The sequence below is a fragment of the Anomaloglossus baeobatrachus genome, chromosome 8, assembly GCF_048569485.1.
Source record: "Anomaloglossus baeobatrachus isolate aAnoBae1 chromosome 8, aAnoBae1.hap1, whole genome shotgun sequence".
Lineage (NCBI taxonomy): Eukaryota > Metazoa > Chordata > Amphibia > Anura > Aromobatidae > Anomaloglossus > Anomaloglossus baeobatrachus.
This window is the reverse complement of record NC_134360.1, coordinates 62,508,668-62,521,239: the sequence shown is the minus strand read 5'-3', so window position 1 is coordinate 62,521,239 and position 12,572 is coordinate 62,508,668. Positions and strand designations below refer to the sequence as shown.

General features: G+C 49.3%; 1 pseudogene; it reads left to right on the top strand.

Moving 5' to 3' along the window:
* Positions 1-787, top strand: part of LOC142249821 (inter-alpha-trypsin inhibitor heavy chain H3-like) — a 191,578-nt pseudogene extending 190,791 nt beyond the window's left edge.
* Positions 788-12,572: the final 11,785 nt, after the last annotated feature.

Here is a 12,572-nt window from a genome sequence, read left to right as displayed (position 1 = left end):
TCTGTCCCGGTCCCTGCCTACCCGCTCCTGTCTACTGTGTACCCTTCCCTGTCTGTCTTATCTCAGTCCCGGCCTGTTTGTCCTCCTCATTTGTTTGTACTTGGTCTAGCTTGCATCTGACCTGTGTCCTCGTTTCTAACTTAAGCTCCGTCTCTCCCCTCTATTGCATACGCGACGTCCCGACTTCCGACACTCGGCTATCGCCTGACCACGATTTGATTATCTCTGTGCTATTGATGAGATTTCCTGCTGCTGACCTAGTTTACTGACTACTCTACTGCCCTCTGGTGGTTTGCCTCCTAACTGCACTCTGAAGTGACACTGCTTGCAGCTTCAGCGACTCCCTTAGTACAGTATGAAAAATGGTAGTTGAATTCTGGGACATGGAGACAAAAAGTATATATGAATAGTAGTATATTTGATATTTGATTATACTTTTTAAAAGCTTTTACTTTTATACTATATATTTATTGATTTATTATTGTGTTTGATTTTAGGGGTGTACAAAAAGACTACAGGAAAGACCCCAAGAATGGCATCAACGTTCCCTGCTGGTTTGTGCATTTCAATGGAGAAGGCCTGATTGATGGAAGCCACACGGATTACATTGTCCCCGATATTTTCAGTATTGCTTATTAGAAGTGATTTACTGTGAGATCCAGTGTATAATATATGGCATCGCCTTTTTATTAATCAATGATATTGATTAATAAATATTGAATATTGGAAATTGGAAAAAGAACAATATATTCTATTTTTTAGTTTTCTCTGTACCAAAGCTCACCAATTTAAGGAGACAATATCACCTATATCATTTTTCAAAAATTAAAACACATTATTGAAAAATATATTTTTTTTGTCTATTTTTAGTTTTTTATTGTTTTCTATTGTCAAAGCTGAATACAGGGGCAGTCGTCCTGTATAAATATATGGAACATAGACAGAAATGGTCTGAAGATGGCTCTGACTTCTGTGGAATAGAGAACAGCGAACCTGAGGTTCAGTGTTCGTACCAAACACAAAATTTACATAAAAAAACAGAGTTTGGGTGCTTTATGTGTGCTGACCACTCTTGCGAGCATTGCTGTGCTCGGGTACACTCAGTGCTCAGCCCAGTGCAAGCCGGTTGTAGTGTTTGATCGACTCTCACTGGAGGTGACAATAGTGTGATCAGATGTAGTGTGCACCCAAAAAAAAAATTGGAAAAACCCCACCCGCCTTTGGAAGTTATCTATTTATGGCTTGCTGTATGTAAGCGGAGACCCGAACTGCCCAATTAGTGACTTCCATTGTGGTTCAGATCAAGTCCGGGTCCCAAATCGATCTTAACTTAAAGTCCGCTGAACCCGCCAAAACGAATTTCCATGGGTCTATCTCTACTGTTGAAGAGTTTTCATTGTCAATCGGCCAGCTATGATAATGAGATGACGGCTAAAAGGTGATCTCAACAGAAAAGGAAGTATAAATGTAATATTAGCTGAGCCTGCAAGATGAAGATTACCACATTTCTGGGTCTATAGTTTTAAATATACTGTAGGTATGAGATAAAAAATGGAAATACATCTCCAACATACATAGATAAATGCATCACTGACGTACATAGATGCACACATCCTTAACCAAGAATCAGCAAAAACATTAGTACATGCCCTCATCATCTCCCGCCTTGACTACTGCAACCTCCTGCACTCTGGCCTTCCTTCCAACACTCTTGCACACCTCCAATCTATCCTGAATTCTGCAACCCGCTTTATCCACCTCTCCCCTCGCTATTCCCCAACCTTGACACTCTGCCAATCCCTTCACTGGCTTCCCATTGCCAAAAGACTCCAGTTCAAAACATTAACCATGACCTACAAAGCCATGCACAACCTGTCTCCTCCTTACATCTGTGACCTAGTCTCTCGGTACCTACCTGCACGCAACCTCAGATCCTCACAAGATCTCCTTCTCTACTCCTCTCTTATCTCCTCTTCCCACAATCGCTTACAAGATTTCTCCCGTGCCTCCCCCATACTCTGGAACGCTCTACCCCAGCATATCAGACTCTCTCCTACTGTGAAAAGCTTCAAGAGGAACATGAAGACCCACCTCTTCCGACAAGCCTACAATAACCCTCAGTCCAGTACACCACTTTGCAACCAGCTCTGTCCTCACCTATTTTACCCTCACCCATTCCCTATAGACTGTGAGACCTAGCAGGCAGGGTCCTCTCTCCTCCTATACCAGTCTGTTTTGTACTGTTAATGATTGTTGTACTAGTCTTTATGTATACTCTTTTTCCCTTGTAAGGCGCCATGGAATTAATGGCGCTATAATAATAAATAATAATAATAATAACAATACATGCACACGCAGACACATTACATACATTTCTATCTGGACCAGGGTAACTCAAATTATCCCCACAGTGAGGGAGTTTACGGGAGAAATAGGGCCAGCATTGTACTTACTACAGCACAGTGAGATGCCGATGTCCACGTACAAACGCTCTCTCTTAAGATTTTTGATTATGGCGGCTCGTTTATGTGTCCCCCTAAACTGGAGGAGTGTCACCTGCCCCTCAGTAGCTCTATGGATCTCAAGAGTCAATGACCTTATGCACATGGAGGACTTGACTTCTTCTGGTCACCGATATATAAGAAGGACATAGCTGAACTGGAGAGGGTGCAGAGAAGAGCGACCAAGATTATTAGAGGAATGGGTGGGCTGCAATACCAAGACAGGTTATTAAACTTGGGGTTATTTAGTTTGGAAAAACGAAGGCTTAGGGGGGATCTAATCACAATGTATAAATATATGAGGGGACAGTACAGAGACCTTTCCAAAGATCTTTTTACACCTAGGCCTGTGACTGGAACACGGGGGCATCCGCTACGTCTTGAGGAAAGAAGGTTTAATCATAATCACAGACGAGGATTCTTTACTGTACGAGCAGTGAGACTATGGAACTCTCTGCCGCATGATGTTGTAATGAGTGATTCACTACTAACATTTAAGCAGAGCCTGGATGCCTTTCTTGAAAAATTTAATATTACCAGTTATGTATATTAGATTTTATGATAGGGTATTGATCCAGGGAACTAGTCTGATTGCCGGATGTGGAGTCAGGAAGGAAATTTTTTCCCCATTGGAACTTGTTTGCCACATTGGGGTTTTTTTTGCCTTCCTCTGGATCAACATGTTAGGCTACGGGTTGAACTAGATGGACTTAGAGTCTCCCTTCAACCTTAAAAACTATGATAAACTATGAAACTAAGATCCAGGACACCTATGAAAAGTTCTGGGACACCTGGTATTACTGGATGGACTTTCAGCAGACAGATGAGTATGGAGGAACTAAGATAATTCTGGAGAAGTGTTGGCCCGTTGACTTCTGGGTGAATTGTTGCCCCTTCTACACCCCCACCGGACTCTCCCCCCCCTTTTTTTTTGTTGGTTTTCCCTCCCTCTGCTTCTCCCCTTTTCTTCTTTCTTTCTCTCTTCTTCTCTTGACTTCTCCTTTCCTCTGTCTAACATTGGGCAGGGGTTTCCTTGCCCTTGGAAAAGTTTTTGACAACCTTGTTTACAACTATTTGACTTTCCTGTGATGATTTGCAATTTATAAGTCATCTTTTTTTTGAATTGTGATTTCCTTTTGTACAATCAATCGTTGTCAAGTTAAATAAAGAATTATAAAAAAAAGAGATATTTCTAATATTGGGATGCCGGCAACAGACTCATTCACCTCCCCCGCTTGTCTCCCATTTAGCTCCTCCTGGGCATATGTTTGTGCCAGGCTGATTGGTGGCTGTCACTAACAGTCATGGCCGGCCGCACCTAGAGCACACTGACACTGCTGTATATACATCACAGGAGAGGCTGGGGACATACACATTACTGGGGGGCATACATACTATTGAGGAAAGGGGTATATAGCAATAGGGGGGCATACAACTCTAGAGGGGGCAGTGGCTCTGGGGTGGGGGAGACCATACAGCTCTGTGGAGAGGGCATACTGCTGTGGGGGTAAACAACACTGGGGTGGGGGGACAAACAGTTCTGGGGTGGGGGGGTGACATGCAGCTCTGGGGATATACAGCACTGGAGGGGGGGACATACAGCTCTGAGGGTATACAGCACTCTGGTTGGGGAACATATAGCTCTGGGATGGGGGGTATACAGCCCTCAGGTGGGGGGGCATACAGCTCTGAGAGGGTATACAGCCTCGGGGTGGGTAGACATACAGCTCTGGGGGGTAAACAGCACTGAGATGGAGGGGACATACAACTCTGGGGGTATAGTAGTATGCAGCCCCCATATTCCTCCTTGTAGTGTTATGAAGCCCCCATAGTCCTCCATATAGTATTATGCAGCCCCCATATAGTATTATGTAGCTACCATATAGCAATATGCAGACTCCATTTAGCACTATGCAGCCCACATATAGTATTATGCAGCCCCCATATTGCATTATGCAGCCTCCATATAACACTTTGCAGCCCATATATAGCATTATGCAGGCCCCATATAGCACAATGCAGCCCCATATAGCATTAGGCACCCTCATGTAGTATACAGTCCCAATATAGCACAATGCAGACTCAGATAGCATAAGGCACCTTCATGTAGTATACAGCCCCCATATAGCACAATGCAGACCCATATAGCATTAGGCACCCTCAGGTAGTATACAACCTGCATATAGCACAATGCAGACCCAGATAGCATTAGGTTGAAGAATAAGTAAATAGTGCCTCCCCTCAAGTGAAAATTCCACGGGTGACAGCTGTACATGACATGTACATAACCAGGGGAATGTGTGAAGCCCCTCCAGTGCAGTGTCGGTGCATTACCTTCAGGGACTCCACTCGGCTGGATCTTGTCACAGGTAGGAGATCTTCTTCTTGTCGTGACGCCACTCTCAGAATTGCGGTCAGTGGGGACCGCCACTGCAGGTTGAGGGACGCCTGGGGCTGATGGTGGGTGCAGTTAGTTGGAATAGCCTCCTGAGAGTGAGGCAAGCCCCAGGGCCCTGTGTAGGTGTGTAGAACCACAAGGCGCAGAATAACTCCACACAGGCAGAATGTCTTTCAGGGTTTTTACTCACTTCAGGTGGCAGGGTGAGTAACCCGGGCGTAGCTGGGATGAACCAGGCGGGAACCAGGTATCCTTCAGGCTGACTTCTGATGGTGACTACCAACTCACCTTCCTTAGCCCTTGGTGGTTTGGGGTGACCCCGACTTTTAGTCCCTATGGGGGTCACCCAGGGAAGTTGCTGAAGCCTCACTCCCCTTCGTTTGCCGTTTGCTTGTGGCCTGGACCAGCTCACTCCAGCTGCTTGCCTCCTGTGAGCTATGGGCCCTAACTGTGGCTACGTGGCTGCGGCTTTTGTGGTGTTGTGGTGTGGGCTTTGAGGGCCCCACACCGGCAGGTTTAGCAGGGAAAGGTGGATCTATCCCCGCTCCGGGATCTGCCGCCCGTTTGGGCCTGGTTCTCCCTAGCAGTCTCCTTACTTCCCACTCTGTGCTCTCTCTCTAGCTGGAGATGGGTTTCGGGTAGCACTCCTAGGTGACCGTTCTCCCCCGTCGGTAGCCACTGCGCGGACGCTGTCAGACTACAGCAGCCCAGGGGAAGGGGTCAGCTCTCCTCGGAGCTCCCTGGACTCTGCTCTGAACCGGCTCACATCTGGGACCTTCACTGCTGCTCCTGTCAGAGCTTCACTTTCCTGCTCCTCACTCCTCCACACTCTGCTGCAGACTGTTTACTCCTCCTTCTCTTTTCCCTTTTGTGCCTGCCTACGCCACCTAGCAACCAGATTCTCTTACCACACCCCTTGAGAGGAGATGGAGGCTTTTGGCCCCCTCCACTATTCCAGTGAAGGTGAAGGCTTTTCCCCCTCCTGGGATCCCCAGGGGTCCTCTCATAGGTACATGTGTGAGACCTGATCACTATGCGCCTGTGTAGTCACACCTCGGTCAGCCTTCTGGATTACCTGTATTGTACTGTCCCCAGCATGGGTGCAGTACTCAGTGGTGCCTGACCAGGTCAGGGGCGCCACATTCCCCCTTAGTTATCACCAGCACGTCCTCGGGCTGCAAGACAACATTTTAAAATGCATAAAACATTAAAACATGTAAAACATTTTTAAAAGCACCAGGTACCATACATCACCACCCTCCACCCACAAGTCCGTTAACCCACCCAAAACCCTCTCACGTTGGCCGCGCCTTCAGCCACTTCTGGCAGGATGTAGAGGCGGCTTTCATGGTCTGGTGGTCTTCAGGGTATACCTGGCCTGGTGGATCCGCGCCTTCAGCCACTTCTGGCAGGATCCAGAGGCGGCCTCCACAGTTGGTGCTGACCAGGTACCCTCTTTGTGGTGGAGAGCCAGGCCCCATAAACAGGCATGCTCTCTGGTTGCAGGTAAGCCAAGGCCCTATATACGGACGTGCCCCCTGGTTGCAGACGAGCCAAGCCCCTAAACAGGCTGACTCTGGTGGTGGTGGTGCCCTCTGGTGTAACTATTTACACTGCGAGAGTTTGTGGCTATAGCCAGTTCATAGCCTTAAGGTTCATTTCTCACATCAGTTTATGTGGGCACATTCTTAAACTTGTAAAACGTTGCAAAACAAACTTTTCAAACTGGTAACTTGCTTTACTTGAACTTATGCAGACTCCTCCTCACCAGGGCTTGGGCCTGTAGGGCTGCGGCACCTGTTGCTTCCTTGACCTCTTTCTTCATCTGTGGTAGTCTCATCAGTGGGTTCTTTGTCTGTTCTTTCTTTATCGCTGTCTTTCCTTTCTTCTTCTTTAGGACATGGTGCTACATCTAGCGCATACCAGCCTCTTTCTCCTTGATGCATGGTAAATTGTACGGAGTCTCCCATCTTTAAGTTTCTGCCAGGGTGTCCTCTGGGCAAGTGGGCTCTAACGTCTCGTCTATTGACAAAAATGCCTTCCTTGATACCAGGTGCAACGATGAACCCGTATCCTGACTTCAGGCTAAAGTCTTCCACAATTCCTCTACAAAGGGGTCCTCTGACCTGTGCTTTGGCTCTTCTCAGGAACCGTTTTTCTTCTAGGTCTCTGGCCGTTATGTCATCTCTTTGCTCTGGGGATGGCGGAGCAGGTGACAACTGGTTTCGGCTACGGCGCCGTGTCTTGCGGGCTTGATTCTGCTGGGTGGCTGCTTCACTGCTGGCAGGCTCCCAGGTGAGGTTGCTGGATAAATCTTCCTCTTCATCCCAGCGAGAATATGGCAACATCTCCGGCTCTGGGCATGGATCCACTGCTGGTGGCTCCTGAGTCAGCTCCTCAGCTTCCTGGCCTCCCCTCCCCCTTAGTTCTTCGGAGCACTCCTTTGGTGGCAGTGCTGGGGATGGACTTTCTTCAGCAGGCCCAGGCAGGGATCTTTTTGGCATGATTGCTGCAGGAGTCGTCTTGGGGGTATGCGGAGGGAGTATGTACTGGTCCACCAACCATTGTGGAAACTTGGCCTCCATGTCAGCCTTCAGCTGCCAGTATGCGGGGTCCTCCCCCAGCGTGGGCTTTCCAGCAGGGACCTCTTTGGACTGGGGAGCGGTGTCTGCTCTGGCCTTGCAGGCCGGGGTAAATGGTGATGCCATCTTATCTTGGCGGGCCGCGCCTGACATGGCGGCGGCCTGGTCTTGGCGGGCCGCGCCTGGCATGGCGGCGGCCTGGATGGGCGTTTCTGGCGCAGCTTGGATCGACGTCGCAGCTGCGATGGGGTCTTTGCAGGCTGGGCTGGGCGTCGCTGCCTCGATCGGAGCTTGGCGGGCCGCACCTGGCGGGGCTGCGGCCTGGTTCAGCACCTCACTTGCGGCGCGGACGAGCGTTGCGGCTGCGGTGGGGTCTCGGCGGGCCGGGCCTAGCATGGCGGCGGCCTGGGTCAGCGTCACACCTGCGGCGTGGATGAGGGTCGCGGTGGCAGCCGGTTCTTTGCGGGCCGGGCAGGGCATCGCTGCAGGGACCGGGTCTTGGTGGGCCGAGCAGGGCATCGCTGCGGCGGCCTGGGCTTGGCGGGCCGCACCTGGCGTGGCTGCGGCCTGGCTCAGCGTCGCCGCGCCGGGCGCCTCTTCAGGGACCGCGGGCGTGGCAGCAGGGGTCGGGGCATCCGGGCCGGCAGGGGTAATACTGGACTCACCCATCGGTGGCAGCATCGGGGTCTGAGTCGTTGCCACTCGGTCTGGCGCTCGGCTCTCCCTTCATAGGCCTGAACCGCGGCAGCCATCTCCAGAAGTTCCATGCGTTCTTCTCTGATCTGCTCCACGACCCGGGTCTCCAGTCGGTCGCAGAACTGGGCCAGCTCCCGATACCACCAGGCAGCGGAGCCCGGTTCTGGGTTTCTGCGGTCAGACGCCATTTCTTCTGCGCCGTCTTCTGCACGATTTCCCAGCAGTGGACTCGTCGTTGCCTCTAGTAGCAAGCTGTTCAGTTTCCGCTCTGCCTCTTCCAGCAGCAGGCTTCTGGCTCCCTTTCTGTCCCGACGTCTCTGGACGCTTCCGCTCTCTTCACAAGCGAGGTCAGAACTCTGCAGGGGATCTCTGGGTAGCCACACCTCTTCGTGGGCGGTAACTTCTCCCAGCGCGGGCTGCTGTTGTTTTTCAGCGCGCTTTTCATGGTGGCAATATGGCGGCGCTTCCAATTTTTCAAGCGGACCGCCCAGGCACATGGTCACCTGTCTGAACAGGTCTAGTCCTTATCCTGTTCGTGACGCCAGATGTGAAGCCCCTCCAGTGCAGTGTCGGTGCATTACCTTCAGGGACTCCACTCGGCTGGATCTTGTCACAGGTAGGAGATCTTCTTCTTGTCGTGACGCCACTCTCAGAATTGCGGTCAGTGGGGACCGCCACTGCAGGTTGAGGGACGCCTGGGGCTGATGGTGGGTGCAGTTAGTTGGAATAGCCTCCTGAGAGTGAGGCAAGCCCCAGGGCCCTGTGTAGGTGTGTAGAACCACAAGGCGCAGAATAACTCCACACAGGCAGAATGTCTTTCAGGGTTTTTACTCACTTCAGGTGGCAGGGTGAGTAACCCGGGCGTAGCTGGGATGAACCAGGCGGGAACCAGGTATCCTTCAGGCTGACTTCTGATGGTGACTACCAACTCGCCTTCCTTAGCCCTTGGTGGTTTGGGGTGACCCCGACTTTTAGTCCCTATGGGGGTCACCCAGGGAAGTTGCTGAAGCCTCACTCCCCTTCGTTTGCCGTTTGCTTGTGGCCTGGACCAGCTCACTCCAGCTGCTTGCCTCCTGTGAGCTATGGGCCCTAACTGTGGCTACGTGGCTGCGGCTTTTGTGGTGTTGTGGTGTGGGCTTTGAGGGCCCCACACCGGCAGGTTTAGCAGGGAAAGGTGGATCTATCCCCGCTCCGGGATCTGCCGCCCGTTTGGGCCTGGTTCTCCCTAGCAGTCTCCTTACTTCCCACTCTGTGCTCTCTCTCTAGCTGGAGATGGGTTTCGGGTAGCACTCCTAGGTGACCGTTCTCCCCCGTCGGTAGCCACTGCGCGGACGCTGTCAGACTACAGCAGCCCAGGGGAAGGGGTCAGCTCTCCTCGGAGCTCCCTGGACTCTGCTCTGAACCGGCTCACATCTGGGACCTTCACTGCTGCTCCTGTCAGAGCTTCACTTTCCTGCTCCTCACTCCTCCACACTCTGCTGCAGACTGTTTACTCCTCCTTCTCTTTTCCCTTTTGTGCCTGCCTACGCCACCTAGCAACCAGATTCTCTTACCACACCCCTTGAGAGGAGATGGAGGCTTTTGGCCCCCTCCACTATTCCAGTGAAGGTGAAGGCTTTTCCCCCTCCTGGGATCCCCAGGGGTTCTCTCATAGGTACATGTGTGAGACCTGATCACTATGCGCCTGTGTAGTCACACCTCGGTCAGCCTTCTGGATTACCTGTATTGTACTGTCCCCAGCATGGGTGCAGTACTCAGTGGTGCCTGACCAGGTCAGGGGCGCCACAAATGCAAGCAGACAATTTATCTGCAAGATTATTTTGGGAGAATGACAGTGTTATGCTTGAAGAGTGAGCACATGGTTAGGGGGTACACTGGACTGAAGATAGCAATCACTAGCCTGGAGGCACAAACTAGATTGGCCTCCGAATTATCACTACCGCTACCGGAGGTGGTGATAGGCACATACGCAGGTAGGCAGCCGATAGAGGGCAGCCCTAGGGATCAATGGTATGGCGCCATGGATACAATACAATCTCTGGTTGTACAAACGGCAGCAGCCAGTGTCGTGGATTCGGCCAGGATGGATGGATGTGGCAGCAACAGCCGATGTGGATATCGTGATAGGCGACTGGTGTGGATGCTTGCAGCAGTGACAAAAGATATTGTAGGAAGCAGCCGGCTTGAATAGTTGCAGCTGCAGATTTGTAATGCGCTGATACAAATCAATAACAGCATACAGCACAATGACAGCAGCAGCACTAAGGACCTGAGATCAAGCAACATATAGAACTCATTGACCAGGCACCTCACTTAAGGGGAAGGTGCCTTAAATACCTTACACCTCTTAGCCAAGCTGAGAGGCACTTCGGGTCAGAGCGTACTGACCCTTTAAGAAAAGAAGCATGTCCGTGCGCGCACCCTATGGCAATTTCCTGGAGGCCTGTGCGGCGTGCGTAGGCCCTAAGAGTCAGCAGCATGGACCGGGGACGGGGAAGCCACCGCTGGGCGTCCAGGAAGGTGAGAGCTGGTGTCCCCGCTGAAGGAGGGGGGCGAGACAGTGCAGGGACACCGGTATGGGCATTACAAACAGTAACATACAACGTGTTATGAAAGGAGATTTCAAGCTGACTGTTTGCAATCTGAACAACATAGGAGTAAACTCTATCACTGGCAACAAACCAAGGAGAAATGCAGGTGTATGTAGAGACACAGGGAGTGGGAATAAGGTTTTGCAGCTGAACTGCCAAGATATCCGCAGGGTCCAAAAGGGAAAGAGTTATCCCTAACAGAGAAGATACAGAGAACTCCATTCACACCAAAGAAAAAGGAATGAAATATCAAGGAGCAGTTTGTGCAGCCAAACGCAGTGACCTTCTGTAGCCGGACACCACAGGGTTGTCTGTCAATTGCGACACACCCGTGACACAAATAGTGCATTACCGTGTTCAGGAGAAATTGCGCAATAAAGTGTGGAGTTCATTTTCCCCTTTCAACCCTTGTGTAACTGACAAAGTTGCAGGTATATAAAAAAAAACATATTTTTACCACTAAAATGTTATATTTCCTTGTCCCAATGTTACAAACGTCTGAAAATGAACACACCCCTAGTTAAATTCCTTAAGCAGTGACGTTTCCAATATGAGGGGTTTCTGCTGATCTGGCACCTTAGGAGCTCTGCTACTCTAATAAAATTCTGTGTAATTTTTGGGTTAAAAATACTCACAACACCAATAGATTAATTCATTATAGGGTTTTGGTTGCCAAATGAGGTCACGTGCATGTTTTTAGATTTTTGGCACCTTAGGGGCTCTGCAAATGCAACACGTTGTACAAATTTGCATTTCCAAAATCAAACAACACTGTTTAGTTTCCAAACCCTGCCATGTACACAAATATTAATTTTTGATCATGTTTTTGGGTATCACTGTGTTCATGAGAAATTGCGTAAAAAATTATGGGATCCGTTTTCTCCTATTATAAATTGTCAAAATTACAAATTTTGATCTAAACATTTTAGCGGAAAAAAAATGTAACTATCATTTTCATATCCACATTTTAAAAAAAGTTCAAGATGCTCAACACACCCCAACATGAATTCTTTGATGGGTTTAGTTTCTAAAATGGGGTCACTTCTGGGGGTTTCTGATGTTTAGGCACCTTAGGGGCTCTACAAATGCATTATGGTGCCCATCATCTATTTCAGCTAAATTTACTTTCCAGAATTCAAATATTGCTCCTTTCATTACAAGCCCTCCCGTTTGTCCAAACAGAGCTTTTTGACTACATGTGGGGTATCTCTGTGCTCTTAAGCAAGTGGGTAACAAAATGATGTGTCTACTTTTTGGTGGTACTTCTTGTAAAAGAGAAAGATGGTGCTAAATCAAAATTTTTGGGGAAAAAAATAAAAATTTTCAATATGACGGCCTAATGTTATCAACTTCTGTTAAGTATCTATGGGTTCGAAATGCTCACTATAGCCCTGGATAAAATCCTTAAGGGGTCTAGTTTCCAAAATGAGTTCACTTGTGGGAGGTTTCTGCTGTTTAGGTACCTTAGGGGCCCTGCAAACGCAACATGGTACCCACAATCTATTTCAGCTAGATTTGCTTTCCAAAATACAAATATTGCTCCTTCCGTTCCGAGTCATTTAGTTTGCCAAAACAGAACTGTCTGACTACATGTGGGGTATCTCTGCGCTCATAAAAAGGGTAACAAATTGTGGGATCAACTTTTTGGAGTTCCCTCTTGTTAAAGTTAAAAATTCTGTGATAAAGACATATTTTTGATAACAAATTTAAAATTTTCAATATGTCAGGGCGTCACTTGTGGCGGACGCCGTTGGGTAATCTCCTTACAATGCACACTGACAGTGCGCTCTCTTACCGGATCATC